This window comes from Peromyscus californicus, unplaced genomic scaffold (assembly GCF_007827085.1).
Source record: "Peromyscus californicus insignis strain IS unplaced genomic scaffold, ASM782708v3 Scaffold_4__1_contigs__length_199733344, whole genome shotgun sequence".
Classification (NCBI taxonomy): Eukaryota; Metazoa; Chordata; class Mammalia; order Rodentia; family Cricetidae; genus Peromyscus; species Peromyscus californicus.
Window position 1 is genome coordinate 194373371 of NW_026294562.1, and position 22723 is coordinate 194396093.

General features: G+C 39.3%; 1 pseudogene; it reads left to right on the forward strand.

The window, feature by feature from the left end:
- The first annotated feature begins 3467 nt into the window (after nt 1-3467).
- The window catches only part of LOC128124287 (vomeronasal type-1 receptor 4-like), a 53519-nt pseudogene continuing 34263 nt past the window's right edge, over nt 3468-22723 (forward strand).

Consider the following 22723-nt stretch of genomic DNA (forward strand, 5'->3'; position numbering starts at 1 on the left):
AATGTTGGGATTTAGGTAACCTGGTGCAAATAACCCATGACTCTCTCCTCAGTCAGAGTCCAGAAGTCAAAGATAGTCAAAAGAGTACAGGTAAATGACCTCACCAGAATATCAAGTGAGTTTGTAACTGACATAAAGACAAGATCTCACCAATCAGAATAAATCCAGAGAAACATGACCCACCAACAGATCACTGAGGTTGTAGACCCTCAAACCCTAGATCACCTACATGGATAGGATTTCACAATCACACTGCTCTGATTTAATACAAGTGATAATGACACCTGGTTTTCAAAGTGCTAAAAAGTTGTTTTAAAACTCATCTGTTGCTCATCCATCCACAGGTGTCCTCCTCTGAATTGTCAGGTTCCTAAGAGCTTTTCCTGCAGTGTCCCATGCACACAGTGAAGAGGATCCAGTCATCCTGGGCAGAAACTGGATCTAGTGCTTGCAGGCTGATTTGCCTTTAACTCAGGACACTAGGGAACAGGAATTATATCCTCCCTGCAAGGCCAGCTCTCTGAGCTTATGTTGAGTTGGATTCCTTCTTAAAGTCAGCTAAAACACCTTAAGGTTAACATTAGCCTTAGTATTATCCATTCCCAACAACTCCAGTCATATATATATATATATATATAATCTTTTATGTGGTTTAAAGAATTGTCTCCCTATTTATCACAAAAACACCCATCTAACATACATATTCAATCAAAGAATGTTGCTAAAAGTTCAGGGGTGCACTGTAGACTCTTTTCATGTTGCACTGTACGGCTATAAACCTAAAACTTACGTAAATATCAATATAATTTGATGTATAGAAATCAATTATTTCAATTATACAATTAATAAGAACTTTCAGGCCAACACAGGGCAGTAGGTATACATGACCATGACAGTGGGGTTACTTATCAGTCTTCCTCCACTCCTATGAAAATTATATGCTCAGCTGTATGAAACTGATTTTGGGCCTCTGTGCATATGTTACAATTGTGTAGCTTGGTCTATTTCTGAGACTCCTGGCAATGGGAGTGTGTGTTGTCCCAGTGCTTTGTCTGGCTATTAATAACCTATTCCTCAGGCTAGACTGCCACAAGCAATGAATGCAAGGGAAGGTGTTTGGTCTTATGGTAACTTGATATACCTTGATTTTCTTGTGCCCATGGGAGGCCTGCATCTTTCTGAGTTAATATGGAGGAAGAGAGGATGGAGGCAGGGTTCAGGGGAAGGGGAAAGTAGTGGCATGAGAAGAGGGAAGGAAGACTGCCATCATGATGTAAAATTAATAAATCAATTAAGTAAAATAAATAAATAAATAAATTCTTAGAAAGAAAAAATACATGCTCAGTTATCAATTAGCCATTCAATGGGTCCTCTGACCAATGGTAATGCTCAGAAAACTTCCCAAGTTTCATCCTGTGTTACTTCTTCTTTATAACTCTTAAGCTATTGCATTTGACTTAAGCTGTTTTTGATTATACTTTACTTGTGATTTTAACATCATTAGGAATAAATGATTATGTATGTACCAATCTGGGATTTGGACCATTTTTCTTTAGAATATAATTTTTTTATTTTATTTTATTAAGATTTATTTATTTATTATGTATACAATATTCTGCCTGCATGTGTCCCTGCAGGCCAGAAGAGGGCACCAGATCTCATTACAGGTGGCTATTAGCCACCATGTGGTTGCTGGGAATTGAACTCAGGACCCCTAGAAGAGGAGTCAGTGCTCTTAACCATTGAGCCATCTCTCCAGCCCCTTGGACCATTTTCAAACAGTATACACCTGTCATGAGACAGCTTCCAGCTCTATTTTCATCCATGTATGGAGATACCCTAATTTTGCCCAGTAATGAACTATAAATTTGGAGTGTTTTACTACAAAAGTATAGAATGCTAGATAAAAGTGGTGTAACTGTATTAAAATAAGACTGTGTTGCTCTTTATTTCTATAATTAACCAATGTTTTATTTGAGATATTTATATATCATGTTATTCTGTATCTTTGTTTCAGTTTAAATCCTATTTGATCACATTAATCAAGTATTAATATACAAACTTTTAATTGAGCAAAACTTTTCTCACTTTACTAGTATAATGTTAGTTGTAGCAGTGATTTTCTTTTTTTTTCTTTTTCCCCATTTTTAATTGAGATTTTGTATTCATTTTACATACCAACCCCTGATTCCTCTGTCCTGCCTCCTCCCACAATCAAGCCCTCCCACCCAACCTATCCCTTATTCCTACCTCCTACAGGCAAGGTCTCCCATGGAGAGTCAGCAGAGCCTCAGTTAAGGCAGGTCCAAGCCCCTTCTTCCTGCACCAAGGCTGCACAAAGTACAAAGTGACCCACCATAGGCACTAGGCTACAAAAGCCGGATCATGCACTAAGATTGAGTCCCATTCCCACTGCCTAGGGGCCCCCTAAACAGTTGAAGCTGAACAACTGTCTCACTTATCCAGAGGGCCTAGTCCAGTAGCATGGGGGCTCCTCAGCTATTGGTCCACAGTTCATGTGTCTCCACTAGTTTGGCTAGTTGTCTCTATTTTTTCCAATCATGGTCTCGATATCTCTTGCTCATAGCATCCCTCCTCTCTCTCATTGATTGGACCACTGGAGCTCTACCTGGGGCCCAGCCATGGGTCTCTGCATCTGCTTCCATCAGTCACTGGATGGGAGTTCTATAATGACAGTTAGGGTATTCAGCCATTCGATCACCACAGTAGGTCAACTCAGTCACCCCACTGATCATTGCCAGTAATCTATGGTGGAGTCATCTTTGTGAATTCCTGGGAACCTCCCTAGCTTTCTGCTTCTCCCTACCCCCATGGTGTTTTTATTTATCATGGTATTTCTTTCCTTGTTCTCCAACTCTGTTCCCATTCCAGCCTGAGCCTCTCATTTCGCTAGGCTCTCATTCCCCCATCGCTTGCCCTCCATTATCACCTCTCAACCCCAGTTTACTCATGGAGATCTCAAGTACTTCTCCATTGCTGGGCGATGCTTGCATCTTTCCTACGGTCCTCCTTACTAGCTAGCCTCCCTGGAGCTGTGGATTGCAGTCTGGTTATACTTTGCTTTACATCTAGTGTGTACTTATGAGTGAGTACATACTACATTTGTCCTTCTGAGTCTGGGTTACATCACCCAGGATGATACTTTCTAGTTCCATCTATTTGCCTGCAAACCTCATGATGTCATTACTTTTCTCTGTAGCAGTGACTTTCAATTAATTGAGATTCGTGGAAGAATTGAGTGATGCATTCATAGTAAATTCCTATACACTATAATGTGTCTAAAATTATAAAGCAACTCTTTTAAATAAATCTTTATCCTAAGACCTAACAAGTTAAAGAAGCACAGTGAGAGACTAACTATGAATTGGAAGACTTGGTTTCACATGGTGCATGCAGCCTGTGCTTAACATTTTCAGGCACAGTTTCATCCTTAGCAAGCAGGATCTGAGAGCATGGTTGCAGGTGAGATGGCCATGGAGGTGATATTCTTTGCATAGACTATGGTTGGAATCCTGGGAAATTCTTCTTTCCTCTACCAATTTCTGTTTCCTCACCACATTGGGTTCAGGTTAAGGTCCACAGACTGGATCTGGCAGCACTTGGTTGCAGCCAACTTGTTAACTCCCCTGTGTAGAGGAGTGCCACAGACAATGGCTGCTTGAGACTGGAAAGACATCCTTGATGAATTTTGGGTCCAAACAGCTCTTCTATCTTCACAGAGTAGAGAGGAGGTTCTTTGCTTCATTGTGTTGTGCCAGGACTTTTAGAAAATATTTTAAATTTAATCTTTCTGTTTTTTAAATGCATTTGAATTTTTTCTTTTATTTTTATTTCCTCTCTGTGTCTCTCTGCTTCTCTCTCTCTCTCTCTGTCTCTGTCTCTGTCTCTGTCTCTCTCTCAGTATCTTGGCCATTCAGGCCCTTTGCATAAATAAATATTGTAGCTTCTGTTTTTTTTTTTTTTGAGTCCTGAGTGAGTGAAAAAGTGGCTCTCTGTGACTATGTGCTTCTTGGTCCTTTTCTTGGAATCTTTTCCATCTCTTTGCTGACTTTGTTTTACTCCATTATTTTTTGGACTCATTTTATTTTATTATTATCCCTCAGAAGCTTGTTTGTTTTTTAATGAGACAGAAGGGGTGCATCCAGATGGGAGGGGAGCTAGGGAGAAACTCAGTGGAGTAGAGGTAGGAAAAAGCAAAATGAGAAGATTTAATACAAGTAAAATCTGTAATTTTTAATTTCCAGATGTTCCTAAGTTATGGATTTCTTTATTAATTCTGTTTCTTCTTCCATGTCTTGAACTGTTTTATTCATCTCCTCCCATTGGTAGGAATGCAGGGATTCCTTCCAATGCAGAGATGCAGGTAGGTTAACTGCAGATATTCATCTCTGACTCTTTCATTCCACCTCCAACCCCTGCACTCACCCCCAGCTCTGTAACAGATCACCTACTGAGGCCCCCCTCTCCAATAGACCCGTCTCCAGTGAATCATATAGACCCTTTCTTCCAGCCTTCCTCACCACATACATTGTTATTTCAATCTGCAGTGCCAACAAGACTCTCCTCAGGCCTGTTCCCTGGAAAATAAGCAGATATCAGTGGAATACCTTGTCTCCTCCTGCCTTTGGACTCATTCAGATACCCTCTAAGCTCATCTCCATTTCTAAGTGTCATCTCACAATAACTAGAAACATATTTTACCCCGAACGGTCAGTGACCAAAGTTATAACGATCATAGACAAAGTTCCTACCAGGTAACATCAGACACACTACTCTCCTAACAATGGGAGAAGGCAATAGAAATTAAAAAAACACAGTGTCCACAAAATAAAGACTAGTCCAGATATCAACACCTAGAATTATAGTAATACTAAACCTAGATGCCTAGACATTGATGTAAAAACACAATCAATAATAATCAGAACACTATGTCTCCACTAGAGCCACACAACACTACTGCAGTATCCACTGAGTGGGGCAACACAGCTGGATCACATGACCAAGAACTGAAAATATCATTTAGGCATATAATAGAGGTTTTTAAAGATGAAAAGAATAAATCCCTTAAAGACATCTATGAAAACATAAATAAACAATGGGAGGAAATGCATAGAAATGTTCAAGAGAGGAACATGGAAATAGAATCAATAACTAAATCCATAACTGAGGACAATCTGGAAATTAAAAATATAGGAAGTCAAACAACAACCTCACATACAAACCTCACCAACAAAATATAAATGGTGGAAAAGAGAATCTTAGATGCTGAATACAATAGAAGAAACAGATACCTTAGTAATGAAAACGTAAAATCTTAAAAAGTCCTGGCACAAAGCATTCAGAAAATCTGGAATATTATGGAAAGACCAAATTTAAGAATAATTGGCCCCAGACTTCCCTTCTGGACCAGAGGTAAGTGTCCTGGCTCAGCCAGGACCCCGTCCCTGGGCACCAGCCATTCCCGGGAAGACCTGCCCAACTTGGCCACAGGTTCTGGCCACCAGGCAGGGTTTCTTCTAGCCCCACCTGGAAGGATCACCTTCTCCAAGACACCCAGCAGACCCTGCAATCTCCACACCCTGCCCCACGCCCATCTGCCTGAAACCCCAGCCACTTCCTGAGTCTTAGAGACCGGCGCCCAGCTCCCATCCTGCCCCGGACTTCCCTTCTGGACCAGAGGTAACTCAGCCCGGACCCCATCCCTGGGCACCAGCCACTCTGGGGAAGACCTGCCAAACTTGGCCACAGGTTCTGGTCACCGGGCAGGTTCCCTTCTAGCCCTACATGGAAGGAGCCCCTTCTCCAAGACCCTCGGAAGATCCTGCAATCTCCATGCCCTGCCCAACACCCATCCGCCTGAGACACCAGCCACTTCCTGAGACTTAGAGGCTGGCCCCAACTTCCATCCTGCCCCGGACTTCCCTTTTGGACCAGAGAGAGAGAGACAAGAGCTCCCATCCTGCCCCACACTTCCCTTCTTGACAAGAGCTTGCATCCTGCCCCGGCCTTCCTTTCTGGACAAGAGCACCCATACTGCCCCGGACTTCCTGTCTGGACAAGAGCTCCCATCCTGCACTGGAGTTCCCATTTGGACAAGAGAGCTCCCATCTGGACAAGAGCGAGAGACTTCCTGAACCAAGTGCGCTGATAAGACCAAGAATGAACCACAAGGAGATGGGCAGATATCAAGGCAGAAAATTATACAATAAAATGAAGAGCAATACAGCATCACCAGAACTGAGCCCTCTTCCAAAATCTAGACATGAACAACAAAAATTGGAAGAAGCAGAAGAAAACAGCCTTATGAATGACATCATGAAGAAGGTAGAGGCTTGTGTAGAGGAAAAGACAAAAAAAATGGGAAGAACGCTGTGAACAACTAGAGGAAAGGGCAAACAAATTAGAAGAAAACAATAAAGTCCTGGAAGAAAACAATAAAGTACTGAAAGAAAATCAAGAAAAAGCAATGAAACAAATGAATGAAACAGTCCAAGACCTGAAAAGGAAAATAGAAAAAATGAAGAAGACATACAGAGGGAATGCTGGAAATAGAAAACCTGAGTAAATGATCGGGAACTTCAGATGCAAGTATAACAAACAGAATGCAAGAGATGGAAGAGAGGATCTCTGGCTTTGAAGATAGAGTAGAAGAAATAGATTCATCAGTCAAAGAAAACACTATACCAACAAAGTCATGAACCAAAATGTCCAAGAAATTTGGGACACCATGAAAAGACCAAACCTACAAATAATAGGGGTAGAAGAAGGAGAAGAATACCAACTCAAGGGCATAGAAAATATATTCAACAAGATCATAGAAGAAAACTTTCCCAACTTAAAGAAGGAAATGCCTATGAAGATACAAGAAGCCTATAGAACACCAAACAGACTAGACCTCCAAAAAAGTCCCCTCACCACATAATAATTAAACAACTAAACATACAGAATAAAGAAAGAATATTAAGAGCAGCAAAGGAAAAAGGCCAAGTGACTTATAAAGGCAAACCCATCAGAATAACACCCGATTTCTCAATGGAGACTTTGAAAGCCAGAAGGACTTGGACAGATGTAATGCAGACACTAAGAGACCATGGAGGCCAGCCTAGACTAATATACCCAGCAAAACTTTCAATCATCATAGATGTAGTGAACAAGACATTCCAAGACAAAGCCAGATTTAAACAATACTTATCCAAAAAACAGGCAATACAAAAAGCACTAGAAGGAAAATTCCAACCTAAGGAAGTCAGATACACCCTCAAAAACACAGGCAATAGATAAAGCCACAGAAGTATACCCTAATGAAGAGATGTACACACATATTACCACCAAAAATAACAGGAACGAACAATCACTGGTTATTAATATGCCTTAATATCAATGGATTTAATTCACATATAAAAGACGTAAGCTTACAGAATGGATGCGAAAAAGCAGGACCCATCTTTCTGCTGCATACAAGAAACATATCTCAAATTCAAAGATAGAAACTACCTAAAAATAAAAGGCTGGAAAAAGATTTTCCAATCAAACGGTCTTAAGAAACAAGCGGGTGTAGCCATCCTGATATCCAGCAAAATAGACTTCAAACTAAAATCAATCAAAAGAGATCAAGAAGGACATTACATACTCATCACAGGAAAGATCCACCAAGATGAAGTTTCAATTCTTAACATTTATGCCCCAAACACAAGGGCACCCACATATGTAAAAGAAACATTACTAAAGCTTAAACCACATATAAAACCCCACACATTAATAGTGGGAGACCTCAACACACCACTTTCACCACTGGATACTTCTCCGATATCGAAACTTAACAGAGAAATAAAGGAATTAACTGATGTCATGACTCAAATGGACTTAATCAATATCCACAGAACATTCCATCCTAACAAAAAAGAATATACCTTCTTCTCAGCACCCCATGGAACCTTCTCTAAAATCGACCACATACTTGACCACAAAACAAATCTAAACAGATACAAAACAATTGGAATAACCTCCTGTGTTCTATCAGACCTCCATGGTCTAAAGTTAGATTTCAACAACAAAAAATACTACAGAAAACCTACAATCTCATGGAAACTGAATAATACTCAACTGAATCACCAAATGGGTTAAGGAAGAAATAAAGAAAGAAATTAAAGACTTCCTAGAGATCAATGAAAATGAAGACACCACATACCCATACCTGTGGGACACTATGAAAGCAGTGCTAAGAGGGAAATTCATAGCACTAAATGCCCACATAAAGAAGTTGAAGAAATCTCACACTAGTGACTTAACAGCACACCTGAAAGCTCTAGAACAAGAAGAAGCAAAGTCTCCCAGAAAAAATAGATGCCAGGAAATTATCAAAGTGAGAGCTGAAATCAATAAAACAGAAACAAAGAGAACAATACAAAAAATTAATTAATCAAAGAGTTGGTTCTTTGAGAAAATCAATAAGATAGACAAGCCCTTATCCAAACTAACCAAAAGACAGAGGGAGAGAGCATCTGAATCAACAAAATCAGAAATGAAAAGGGGGACATAACAACAGGCATTGAGGAAATCAGAGAATCATCATATCATACTTCAAAAAGCTCTACTACACAAAACTGGAAAACTTAAAAGAAATGGATAACTTTCTGGATAGGTACCTCATACCTAAGTTAAATGAAGACCAGACAAACTATTTAAATAGTCCAATAACCCCTAACGAAATAGAAACAGTCATTAAAATTCGCTCAAGCAAAAAAAAAAGCCCAGGACCAGATGTTTTCAGTGTAGAATTCTACCAGATCATCAAAGAAGAGTTAATACCAATACTCTCTAAATTGTTCCACACAATAGAAACAGAAGGAACATTACCAAACTCCTTCTATGAGGCTACAATTACCCTGATTCCTAAAACAAACAAGGATACAACAAAGAAAGAGAACGACAGGCCGATCTCCCTCATGAACATTGATGCAAATATACTCAATAAAATACTGTCAGACAGACTCCAAGAACACATCAAAACAATTATTCACCATGATCAAGCAGGCTTCATCCCAGGGATGCAAGTGTGGTTCAACATATGAAAGTCCATCAATGTAATATACCATATAAACAATCTGAAAGAAAAAAACCACATGATCATCTCACTAGATGCAGAAAAGGCATTTGACAAAATCCAACACCCCTTCATGATAAAGGTCTTGGAGCGATCAGGAATACAGGGAACATACCTAAACATAATAAAAGCAATTTACAGCAAGCCAACAGCCAACATCAAATTAAATGGAGAGAAACTCAAAGCAATTCCACTAAAATCGGGAATGAGGTAAGGCTGTCTGCTCTCCCCATACTTATTCAATATAGTACTTGAAGTTCTAGTCAGAGCAATAAGACAGCATAAGGAGATTAATGGGATACAAATTGGAAAGGAAGAAATCAAGCTTTCCCTATTTGCAGATGACATGATAGTATACATGAGTGACCCCAAAGATTCCACCAAGGAACTGATACAGCTTATAAACACCTTCAGCAACATAGCATTATACAAGAACAACTCAAAATATTCAGTAGACCTCCTATATACAATGGACAAGAAGCTGAGAAGGAAATCAGAGATATATCACCCTTTACAATAGCCACAAATGATGTAAAATATCTTGGGGTAACACTAACCAAGCAAGTGAAGGACCTATATGACAAGAACTTTAAGTCCCTGAAAAAAGAAATTGAAGAAGATGTCAGGAAATGGAAAGATCTCCCATGCTCATGGATAGGCAGGACTAACATAGTAAAAATGGCAATCTTAGCAACAGCAATCTACAGATTCAACGCAATCCCCATCAAAATACCAACACAATTCTTCACAGACCTGGAAAGAATAATACTCAACTTCATATGAAAAAACAAAAAACCCAGGATAGCCAAAAGAATCCAGTACAATAACACAACCTCTGGAGGCATCATGATCCCTGACTTCAAGCTCTACTATAGAGCTACAGTAATGAAAACAGCTTGGTACTGGCATAAAAACCGACATGTGGACCAATGGAATCAAATTGAAGTCCCTGACATTAATCTTTGAACATACAATTTTTGACAAAGAAGCCAAAAGTGCACAATGGAATAAAGAAAACATCTTCAACAAATGGTGCTGGCATAACTGGATATCAACATGTAGAAGGCAGAAAATAGATCCATATCTATCACCGTGCACAAAACTTAAGTCCCAGTGGATCAAGGACCTCAACATAAATCCATCTACTCTGAACCTGCTCGAAGAGAAAGTAGGAAGTAGTCTTGAATACATTGGTATAGGAGATCACTTCCTAAATATAACACTAGTAGCACAGACACTGAGAGAAACAATCAATCAATGGGACCTCTTAAAACTGAGAAGCTTTTTTTTTTTTTGGTTTTTCGAGACAGGGTTTCTCTGTGTAGCTTTGCGCCTTTCCTGGAACTCGCTTTGGAGACCAGGCTGGCCTCGAACTCACAGAGGTCCGCCTGGCTCTGCCTCCCGAGTGCTGGGATTAAAGGCGTGTGCCACCACCGCCCGGCAAAGATTTTTTTTTTTTTTTTTTTTTGGTTTTTCGAGACAGGGTTTCTCTGTGTATCTTTGAGCCTCTCCTGGAACTCACTTGGTAGCCCAGGCTGGCCTCGAACTTACAGAAATCCGCCTGGCTCTGCCTCCCGAGTGCTGGGATTAAAGGCGTGCGCCACCACCGCCCGGCTCTGAGAAGCTTTTGTAGAGCAAAGAATATGGTCAACAAGGCAAAGTGACAGCCTACAGAATTGGGAAAGGTGTTCACCAATCCCACATTTGACAGAGGACTGATATCCAGAATATATAATGAACTCAAGAAATTAGACATCAAAATGCCCAACAGTCCAATTAAGAAATAGGCTATAGAACTAAAGAGAGAATTCTCAACAAAGGAAAATCAAATGGCTGAAAGACATTTAAGGAATTGCTCAACATCCCCAATCATCAGGAAAATGCAAATCAAAACAACTCTGAGATACCACCTTACGCCTGTCAGAATGGCTGAGAAAAAACACTGAAGACACCTTATGCTGGAGAGGAAGTGGAGCTAGGGGAACTCTCCTCCACTGCTGGTGGTATTGCAAATTTGTACATCCACTTTGGAAATCACTATGGCGCTTTCTTAGAAAATTGGGAATCAATCTCCCCCAAGACCCAGCTATACCACTCTTGGGCATATACCCAAGGAATGCTCAATCATACCACAAGGGCACTTGCTCAGGTATGTGCATATCAGCATTGTTTGTAATAGCCACAACCTGGAAACAACCTAGATACCCTTCAACTGAAGAATGGATAAACAAAATGTGGTACATATACACAATGGAATACTACTCAGCAGAGAAAAACAATGACATCATGTGGTTGGCAAACAAATGGATGTTTCCAGAAAAAACCATCCTGAGTGAGGTAACCCAGACTCAGAAAGACAAACATGGTGTGTACTCAGTCATAGGAGAATACTAGATGTGGAACAAGGATGACTGGACTGTTACTCACATCACCAGGGAGGCTACCTGGAAAACAGGACCCCAAGAAAGACACAGGGATCACCCAATGATGGAGAAATGGAAGAGATCTACATGAATAGCCTGGATATGAGTTGGGGTAATGAAGGGCAAGGGTCGAGGGAAGGAGAGCTTGGGGGACTGAGAGATCCCAGCTGGATCAATAACAGAGTGGGGGAACAGGGAATAGGAGACCATGGTAAATAAAGACCACATGAGAATAGGAAGAAGCAAAGTACTAGCGAGGCCCACAGAAATCCACAAAGATACCCCCACAATAGACTGCTGGCAATGGTCGAGAGACAGCCCGAACTGACCTACTCTGGTGATTGGATGGCCAAACACCCTAATTGTCGTGCTAGAAACACTATCCAAAGACTGAGGGATCTTGATGCAGAGATCCATGGTTAGGCCCCAGGTGGAGTTCTGGGAGTCCAATTAGCAAGAAAGAGGAGGGTTTATATGAGCGAGAATTGTTGAGACCAAGATTGGATAAAGCACAGGGACAAATAGATAAAATGAATGGAAACACATGAACTATGAACCAATGGCTGAGGGGTCCTCAACTGGATCAGGCCCTCTGAATGGGTGAGACAGTTGATTGCCTTGATCTGTTTGGGAGGCATCCAGGCAGTGGGACCGGGTCCTGTGCTCATTGCATGAGTTGGCTGTTTGAAACCTGGGGTCTATGCAGGGTCACTTGGCTTGGCCTGGGAGGAGGGGACTGGACCTGCCTGGACTGAGTCTACCAGGTTGATCTCAGTCCACAGGGGAGGCTTTGCCCTGGAGGAGGTGGGAATGGGGGGTGGGCTGGGAGGAAGATGAGGTGGGCAGGAGTGGGGAGAACAAGCGAATCCGTGGCTGATATGTAGAACTTAATTGTATTGCAAAAAAAAAAAAGAATAATTGGACTAGAAGAAGAAGCTCAGGTCAAAGGCATGAAATTATTTAAATATCAGGTGCCCTTACCCAACATAAAGAAGTAAGTACCTAAAAACGTACAGGAAGCAAGCAGAACAACAAGTAGACTGAGCCAGAAAGACAATTTCCCTTGGTACATAATAAAAATACTGAATATATAAAATAAAGAAGTTTATTAAAAGATGAAATGGAAAATGATCAATTAACCAATTAACACATAAAGGCAGAGCCTAACACCTAAGTTCTCTGTGAAGTCTTTTTTTTTCTTTCTTTCTTTTTTGTTTTTTTGAGATAGGATTTCTTTGTGTATTTATGGCTCCTTTCCTAGAACTCACTCTGTCCTCCAGGCTGCCTCTGCCTCCTGGGTGCTGGGGTTAAATGTGTGCTCCACCACCGCCTGGCATTTGGGGGGTGGTTGTGAAGTCTGTAAAAGTCAGAAAGTCATTGGTAAATATTATACAGACTCTATGAGGCATTTGATGTCAAAACAGACTACTATACCCAGTAAAATTTACTGTCACCATTGATGGACAAAATAAGATATTTGATTGGTGCTTTGCAGGAGGCAAGTGAGGCTTATCTGGTTGGCCTTTTTGAAGATACCAACCTGTGTGCTATACATGCTCAAAGTGTAACAATTATGCCACAAGATATCTAGCTAGCATGCTGCATATGCAGAGAATGTGCTTAAGAGTCCACTATGAGGTGAAACATTTCATTCTCAAAAAATTTTTTCCTCTTCTTCCTGTTATCAGTAATTCTGAATGTTAGATATTTTTTCCATGGGGTCAAAAGGTACCTAAGTATATGATTGTGAGTGTAAAAATAGGGGACAGAAATCAGGTATTGGCAGTTTTTCCATTTTCATTTGTGTGTGAATATTTAACATAAATGCAAGATGTAAAGCATTAATGCAAGCAAAATGTTTCAGTGAACACATTTCAACAGTTCAACTTTATAACAATTATAAATAAACCTGTTAAAATTTTCTGGACAATGCCAGCATTTGGGCTTTTTATAAATAAGTAAATTTTCTTATTGACGGCAACTAAATGGTGTTTGTAGCATTTTTATCATACAGCAGATTCCATCCATTCACTATATTTTTGTAACTAAGTTATCCTACATGCAAGTACATGTTTTTAATGTTGTCTGTCTTCTGTGCTGTTCCTGTAAGTTTGCTATTAAAATACATTAAACTATAAAAAAGTAAATTTATAAATAACTGTCTATAAATATTTTCCTACAAAAGGCACTAGAGAAATCATATAACCTGAAGAGGTTATTCACACCCTAGAAACACAGGAAATAAATGATTCCAGACAAGCAAATCAGAAGAGTAAAGACACACACACACACACACACACACACACACACGTCACATACACACACACACACACACACACACACACATACACACAACACAGGCACTACTACTACCACCACCACCAAAACAACAACAAAATAACAGGAATCAACAATCATTTGTCATTACTCTCTCTCAATATCAATGATTTCATTTCCACAATAAAATTACACACACTGATAGAATGGATGTGAAAACAGAATCCATTCATCTGCTTAGGAGACACACATTTACATCAAGAATAGATATCACCTCAGGTAAAATTATCAGAACTATATATTCCAAGCAAAGGACCTAACAGGCACTCAGGTGCAGCCATGTTAATATCTGATAAAATACACTTCAAAATAAAATTGATGAGAAGAAATAGGAAATGTCACTACATACTCATCAAAGAAATACCTCACCTAGAGGACGTTGCAATTCTTAACATCTATGCACTAAAATTAAGGATACACTAGTACATAAATAAAATACTACTATGTCTTAAGTGACATACTGACTCTCAAACACTGATAGTGGAAGACTACAATGCCCCACTCTCATCAATGGACCAGGCATGCAGACAAAAATTAAGCAGAAAAATACTGAAGCTTGCTGACATTAAAAAAAAAAAACCACATGGTTCTAAGAGTTATTTTTGGAATCTTTGACTCAAATATGCACAAAAAATACTTTTTCACAGCAGCTCATCTAAGTTTGTCCATAATTGACCACATGCTCAGTTACAAAGCAAGTATCAACAGATACAAGAAAAATTGAAACAGCACCTTGCATCCTATCTGAGCACCATGTTTATATCTGGAATCAACAACAATAGAAACAGGAGAAAGTTTACAAACCTGTGGAAAATACAGGACTAACTACTGAATGAAAAATGGGTTAAGACAGAAATTAAAGACTTGCTAAAATCGATGGAAAATTATTACAAAGCATACCATAACTGGGTATAGGAAACAGTGAAGACAGTACTGAGAGGAGAGTCCATAGCACTGAATGCCTACATGAAAAAAGTAGAAATAACATACACTACTAACATAACAGTACACATGAAATCTGTAGAGAAAAAGTAGAAATCACACCCAAAATTAGACAGCAAGAAATAATTGAACTCAAGGCTTAAATCAATAAACTAGAAACTAAAACAAATATGAATCCTAGAATCAATGAAACAAGAGTTGGTTCTATAAAAAAATTGATAAGACTAAAATACCCTTGTCCAAATTAATCAAATTTGTGAGAAAAAAAATCCCAAATTAGAAAACAAAAATGAAAAGGAGGACATAACAACAGACACAAATGAAATGCAGAAAATGTAAGGACATATTTTAAATATCTTGATTCCACTTAGATATGTAAAAGACACAGATAATTTTCTCAATGCATACCACTTACCAAAGTTATATCAAGATCAGACAAACAACTTAAACAGACCTATAGCTAGTCGTGTAATAGTAGCAAAAATTTGAACTCTCACAACCAAAAAGAAAAAGAAAAACACCTCAGGATCAGATAGTTTCAGTGCAGCATTTTACCAGAATTTCAAAAAATTCTTAACATGAATACATCTCACATTATTTCTCAAAATGTAAAGAAAGGAACATTGTCCAATTCATTGTCCTAACCAAATAAGCACATAATGAATAAAAAGTATTACAGGCCAATTTCCCTCATGAACAGGGATGAATATTTTCTCAATATATGCTAAACAGATGGACCCAAGTACACATCAAAATGGTCATTCACTATTATTAACTATGCTTCATCCTAGAAATGCAAACATGCTTCAACGGATGAAAATCAGTAAATGTAATCCACCATAAGCAAACTGAAAGAAAAAAATCCCACAGGACCATCTTATTGAATGCAGAAAAGGCCTTTGACAACACTCAATGCCTCTTTATGATAGAATTACTGGAGAAATTAGAGATACAAGAGATATACCTCAGCATAATAAAGGCAATTTGCAGCTAGCCCAGAAAAAACATGAACTTAAATAGAGAGAAAATCATAAAAACTCCCTGAAAACAAGGAACAAATCGAGGCAACTCACTCTATATTGAACTTGGATATTATATTTTGGCTTCATCTAACTATGTTTTAGGTTGTCATGTTTGGTTGCTTTCTCTTAGAAGCCCGTTCTTTTCTTATGAGAGACAAAAAGGGAGTGGATCCAGAGAGCAGGAATTGTTAGAAGGAACCAGGAGTGGGGGGGGGGTAAATTATAATCAGTATATATTGTTTGAGAAATAAATCTATTTTCTATAAAAGAAAAATAAAAGAAACATGGGATTTTGTGCCTACTTCCCAGTGCCATGCTAGATTTTTTTTTCTCAGTTAAGCAATCACAGGTCTTGTGAATACTGTCACAATCACTGTAACTTCATATACTCACTTGTCCTGTGGTGTTTGGAAAGCAATGTTTCCCTCAGTCTGTTCACACACTCTGGATTTACAATCGTTCTACAGACCTTCGCCAAAGATCTCTATGTTTAGGGGAGATGAATATATCTAACCAATCACAGGTTGACTCTGCTTCCAGGACATCCTATATAAACCACCCTGCCTGGTCAGTTGTGAGCTGTTCTCTCCACCCTGGTAGAGGTAGCTATTGTCCTATACTTCCTTCCCAAATAACTCTCTTTCTCAAAAGTTTTGGGTGTGAAGACCTTCATTCACTGGTGCACAGAAGAACTTTTCTGTGATGTCCCATAGTGGATTGAGCAAGGGGGAGCTGAACAGAAGAACCTTGCTGAGACATCCCATAGAGGATTGATCAAGGGGGAGCTGAACAGAAGATCTGTATTGAGACATCCCTCAGTGGACAGAGTAAGAGAGAGCTGAAAAGTAATGGTTTTCTCCTGAGCTGGAGGAGATTGTTACATTTTTCAATTTCTTAGGCCTGAGAAGCAGAGCTCTGTTAGGAAGGCCCCTTAAGTGGGGGCTGAGCAAAGCTCAGCTGTAGCGGCTCTTCAGAAGAGGAGCAGGATTGCTATATCCTGAGGGGATACCATCCCCCATCACACCAGGTATAGCCTGACTTTTCCGAACAGTCCGGATACCTTGACTTTCCTGAACAGTCACGATACCCTTCCTTGCTGAAGCAGTTCCAGGCCTGACTTTCCTGAAAAATCAGAAAAACTTCGTTCCAGAGCTAAACAGTCTCCTAGGAGTTCCAGTCATCAGAGCTGTGCTAAACAGCTCCAGGTGTCAGGGACTCCTTCAGGGAAGAGCTGTTTTTCTGAGCAGCTCGAGATGTCTGGGATACCTTGCAGTTCAGCCATCTGAGATGTCCTGAGCAGCTCAAGGTGTTGCCTGATTCCCAGGTAGTCAGGACACATTTCCCAAAGTTGTAAAACTCATGTTTTGGTGCCAAAATCTGGGACTAAACCCAGAATTGTTGTGACCAATTTACTTACAATAAGGAACAGCCAAGCATAGTGACATGTGCCTTTAATCCCAGTACCAACCATAGAGATGTGGAGGTTTGTACAGACAGGCAGTGACAAGGAAGTGAGGTAGCTGGGCCAAGAGCCAATGAGAGGACAGAACAGCCAGTCAATAGAGGCATGGGTAAACAGGAAGTAGCTCATTTTTGGAAGTTATAGAGATAGTGAGGTAAGGTAGCTGGTGCCTATCACTATTTCCCTGATCTCTGAGGCTTTCACTCCTATATTTGGCTCTGTGTTTTACATTTTATAAGACTGTTTAGAAATTTGTCTACAATTGGTGCCCAGGTGGCAAGAATTCATTAAATAACCATTGGTGGCTGTAGGTGTAACCAACCATCTTATTAAATAAGAAACACAGAATCAAAGCAAAGAAGAAAGCCAAGAGATCAGAGCTAAGAGCTAAAACCTTACCCTTCCTCCTGCGGTGGTCCTACCTCTCTGAACCAGAGCTACCCCTGTGTTAAAGTCTTTATATAGAGTTTCTGTTCTGCCTTCTCATTGGTTGTAAACCCAACCACATGACCGCCTTGTCATGGCCTGTCTGTATAGACCTCCAGGTTTTTTATGATTGGTATTGAGATTAAAGGCATGTGTATCCAATACTGGCTGTATCCCTGAACACACAGAGACTTACCCAGCTCTGCCTACCAAGTGCTGGGATTACAAGCATATGCCACCACTGCCCTGCTTTCCTATAGCTTGCTAATAGCCCTAACCCCCAGGCAACTTTATTTATTAACATACAAATAACATTTTAATACAAATAAAATATCACCATAGGTGGCATTACAGGCCAGCGGTTACAGGCCCCTGGCTTGGTTGGAGCTTACAAGCCCCCAGGCTTGGCCTTTGCTACAAGCAATCCAGGCTACATGCAGCCAGAGCTGCACTTGACTGTAGGTGCAAGCAGCCTTAGCTACAGGCATCCAAATCGCTTATGGGGATACAGAGCCTCTGTCTTAGTCCCTGCATGGCTCAGGTCGGAACATGTGACTAGACTTTCTTAAGCTTTTTTTCTCTTCATGGCTAGTATGCTTGCTTCTCTCTCTCTCTCTCTCTCTCTCTCTCTCTCTCTCTCTCTCTCTCTCTCTCTCTCTCTCCAGATTTTTTGCTGATACCACACTAGGTAGTTGCTTTGAAATTCCCTTGGACTTCTACTTTTATATGCAGACTTGGTAAGTCCATTAAGATAACTTAAAGGGAGAAACTAGTTAAAGGAGAATTTTATCCACATTAAAATTGGGAAATATTTTTACAATGGAAGGCAATTGGTCTTTATTTGATAACCCATTAAGCAGTCTGAAAATGGAAAAATTGAATGGGAGTATAATGAAGGTTGATTGTATGTAACATCAATTATGGATATTATTTAATTGTCCTTATTTCAGTATTAAATTGTTGGTCAATTTAAGTGCCAAGATAAAAGCTTTAGAAAAACCTGTTAAAATGAATTATAGTGAAATTCATTCAGACAAATAAATTTAAAGGTGAAATTATTTCAGGGTAGAATTATATGGATACAGAGAGACAGCCTGTTTTTAAACAACCAAACTTAATTTATCTGATAGCCTTCTAGGAACTACTTGTTCCTGGGCATGTACTTGCTGATTAGATTCCAATGGAAATGTTAGATTTAAGGAGATTTAAGGAACGATAGTATCATGTGGCATGTATTCTCTATTCGTAAAGCAAATGTTAAACTCATAGTGAACTTGTAATAGAATTATTCCTCAGGACTGGAAAGGTTTGGTAACATCTGTCCTGGAGTCTGTACTACAATTGCAATGGCAAACGTGGCTTAAGTATGAGCTTAAGAAAACAGAACACCAATGGAGAAATAGAGGTGTGGAAGTTTCCCAGCATCAGCTTCTTGGAGAATGTGAATACTCTGATATACAAAGACAATGTTTATATGATAACCAGACCTTAATTCTATGCCCCATGGCAGCCATGAATGCATGGGACAGAATTGAGAAAGTAGGAAAAAAGGTTGAATCATTCACAAAAGTTTTACAGGGACCCAGAGAAACCTTGATGGATTTCTTATAAAGGCTATCTTCAGCAGTAAATGGAAAAATACCAAATTCAGAAGTCAGACAGGTAATAATTGAATCTTTGGTTTTTGAGAATGCAAATGCAGCATGTCAAAGAATAATCTTGCTGTTAAAGGCAAGGTCAGCACCCTTGGGGGATTGGATCAAGGACACAATTAATATTGAGTCTCATGACCATGATGTTATGTGGATAGGACAGTTATATTCAAAAGCTTTGAGGAAAAAATATCCGATGTTGTGGTTGTGGTAAACAAGGCCATTTGAAAAGGGAGTGTAAACACGGCATTCCTAGAAAGGATGCTTATTCAAGGAACAATGACAACACAATGCCCCTCCCTTCTGGATTATGCAGAAGGTGTGGTAACGGTAAACGTTGGACTAACTAATGTAGACATAAATAATAAGCCATTAACACAATTCAGGCAGGGTTAGCACACACCCTTAATCCGAACACCTGGCAGGCAGTGTCTCTGTGTGTTCAAAGACACACTATGGAACAGCCAAGCATGGTGACACATGACTTTAATCCATGTTGCAGCCATAGAGACTTGGAGGTCCGTACAGACAGGCAGTGACAAGGAAGTGAAGTAGCTCTGCTAAGAATCAATGAGAGGGCAGAACAGCAAGGTAATGAAGGCATGGGTGGACAGGGAGTAGCTCAATTTTGGAAGTTGCAGAGCTGAATGGGTAAGGTAGCTGGTGTCTATTCCTACTTTCCTGAAATCTAAGGCTTTCACCCCTATATTTGTCTCTGTGTTGTTTATTTTAAAAGACTATTTAGAAATTTGTCTACATCTTGGGTTTTGGGTGTTTTCTTTTACTGAGCTTGTTTGTTTTTTGAGACTGAACATGAATTTGGAGGATAGGAAGAAGGAGAAATTCTGGAAGGACTTGTGAGAGGGGAAGAATATGAATGAAATACATTTGAATTTGAAATATTTTTACATTACAAAAATATACCAATGAATTAAAATAACATGCAAAAATTTTACTATGCTCAAAGTTACTCTTTCTTCTTTCATCTCTCTGTCTCTTTCTGCCTTTCTCTCTCTGTTTCCTTTTGTGTGTGTCTCTCTCTCCATTCATTTGCATTACATTTACCAAAAGATACTGGTGACAAGTACTTCTCTGACACTCCAATGATGTTTGAGTTCTCAGACTATAAACATATTAAGTAAATTAGCATCTGTAATGTTTATATCTGCAGGTGAAGCATTTCATTATATATATATATATATATTTGGTTTTTCAAGACAGAGTTTCTCTTTGTAGCTTTGTGCCTTTCCTGGATCTATCTCTGTAGACCTGGATAGCCTCGAACTCGCAGAGATCTGCCTGCCTCTGCCTCCCAAGTTCTGGGATTAAAGGTGTGCTCCACCACCACCTGCCAAGCATTTCATTATTGCAGCAGAATTTTGCAAATACATCAGTGCATGGATCCAAAGAAAGAAAGGTATGTCTAGCAGAAAATAACTGTTAGGTATTTGCTTTATCTACTTCTGTCTTTATGAGAGTTTATGGGGTATAAAGCTTATATAAACACACAGTACTATTTATTTCTTTGTTTTAGAGAGAGTTTAGACCATTGTATGAATGAACAAATAGTAGTAGGTCTGGTGAGTAGGCTAATAAGTACTTATAATATCCACTACTTACACAGCAGAGGATGAAGCTACAGAAAATGCATTGTATTAGTCTGGATTCTTTAAAGTAAGACAGCATAGAGAATGAGTACGTATATGTCTATATTTATGGGATTTATGAGATAGGTTTCCATGTTGTGTTCCAGGCTGGTCAGCAATGGAAATAGATATCTTACACTGGAGAGACTGAAAATTCAGTAGTTCAATTCAAGAGACTAGATGTCTCAGCAGTCCAAATCTGGTGTTGTAGTCTGTGAAGTTTCCTGGAGAGATGCTGATTGTCATTTTGTCTTGAAATTATAAAGATTCTGGATCTAATATCAGTGAAATAATTCCAGAGCAGCAGTAAAGATTGACTTGGTAGAAGAGTGAGGAAATGTCTCCGAAAATTGTACTTTTTGTCCTATACATATTGTGTGGTCTATTATTAGAAAATGATGCCCATGTCTATGATAGTCTTTCTGCTTCCAGTAATCTCATTAAGATAATATGGTACAGGATTTCCTAATAGCTTGTTAGATTATTTCTGATGCAATACAGTTGTAAACAGAGGTTAACCAATCAAAATCCATTGTACATCAACATGACACACAATCAAATCTCTTTCTGCCATGTTTTATTCCTTATAAAAACAATCACCAGGTCACATGTTTCAACTAATATGATACAACAATCTTAAATACAATGTCAAATTCATTATACATTTAAAAGTAGATGGTGATGTCCCTTGAGGAATACTTAGTCTTTGCTCCCCATAACTTTAGTAACCATGAATAAATATATCAATCACTGTCTTCACCCATAAGAAATATTGAATTAAATCATAAATACTTATATATATATATATATATATATATATATATATATATATATATATGCTTGTTTATACACAAAAAGTTGTTCTTAACCAAAAAAATTCTTATTTCCACAGCTGTTCATATAATCTTAGCTGGTATTACTGAACTTACACTACTACCTCTCATTATTTATTTCTCCACACAATAGCCAAGCGCCTTTGAAGGTATTGATAATTTCCCTGAATGTGTAATCTCTAACTTCATTCTGAAAATCATGAGCTCTCTATCATTCTACATGGATTAGTTCTAGTTTCAGTTTCCCACTGGCATTAATCACAGGACATAGTAATACAGACCATAGTCCTAAAGGTTCTGCTGTAATCCAGACATAATCTTCTACTCCTTCCTTGTAGAAAAAAAAGCAAGTTTTCCCTCACTAGTGGGGACTAATCACATCTCCTAGCACTGTTAATCCTTTAGTAATATGTTCATATCACAGCATTGAAAGCTCAAGTTGGCCAGGGTGAAATATCAGGTTCTAATTTGAAGAAATATTTATTGTGTCTCCAGGTAGTAGTTCTCCAGCTCCTGAAAGCACATTTCTAGGAGAGCAAACCATAAAGTCACTACAGCAGTAAGCATTTTTTTCCCTGGGTCATAAGATGTGACTGTTGCTTGAGTTTTCCTGCCTGGCCCACAGTCAGGACAAATCTCTCTCACCCGCCAGTCCCAAGCCGCTCAAACCCGATCAAGTAAACACAGAGACTTATATTGGTTACAAACTGTATGGCCGTGGCAGGCTTCTTGCTAACTGTTCTTACAGCTTAAATTAATCCATTTCTATTAATCTATACCTTGCCACGTGGCTTGTGGCTTACTGGTACTTTACATCTTCCTTGTCCTGATGGTGGCTGGCAGTGTCTCTCCCCCC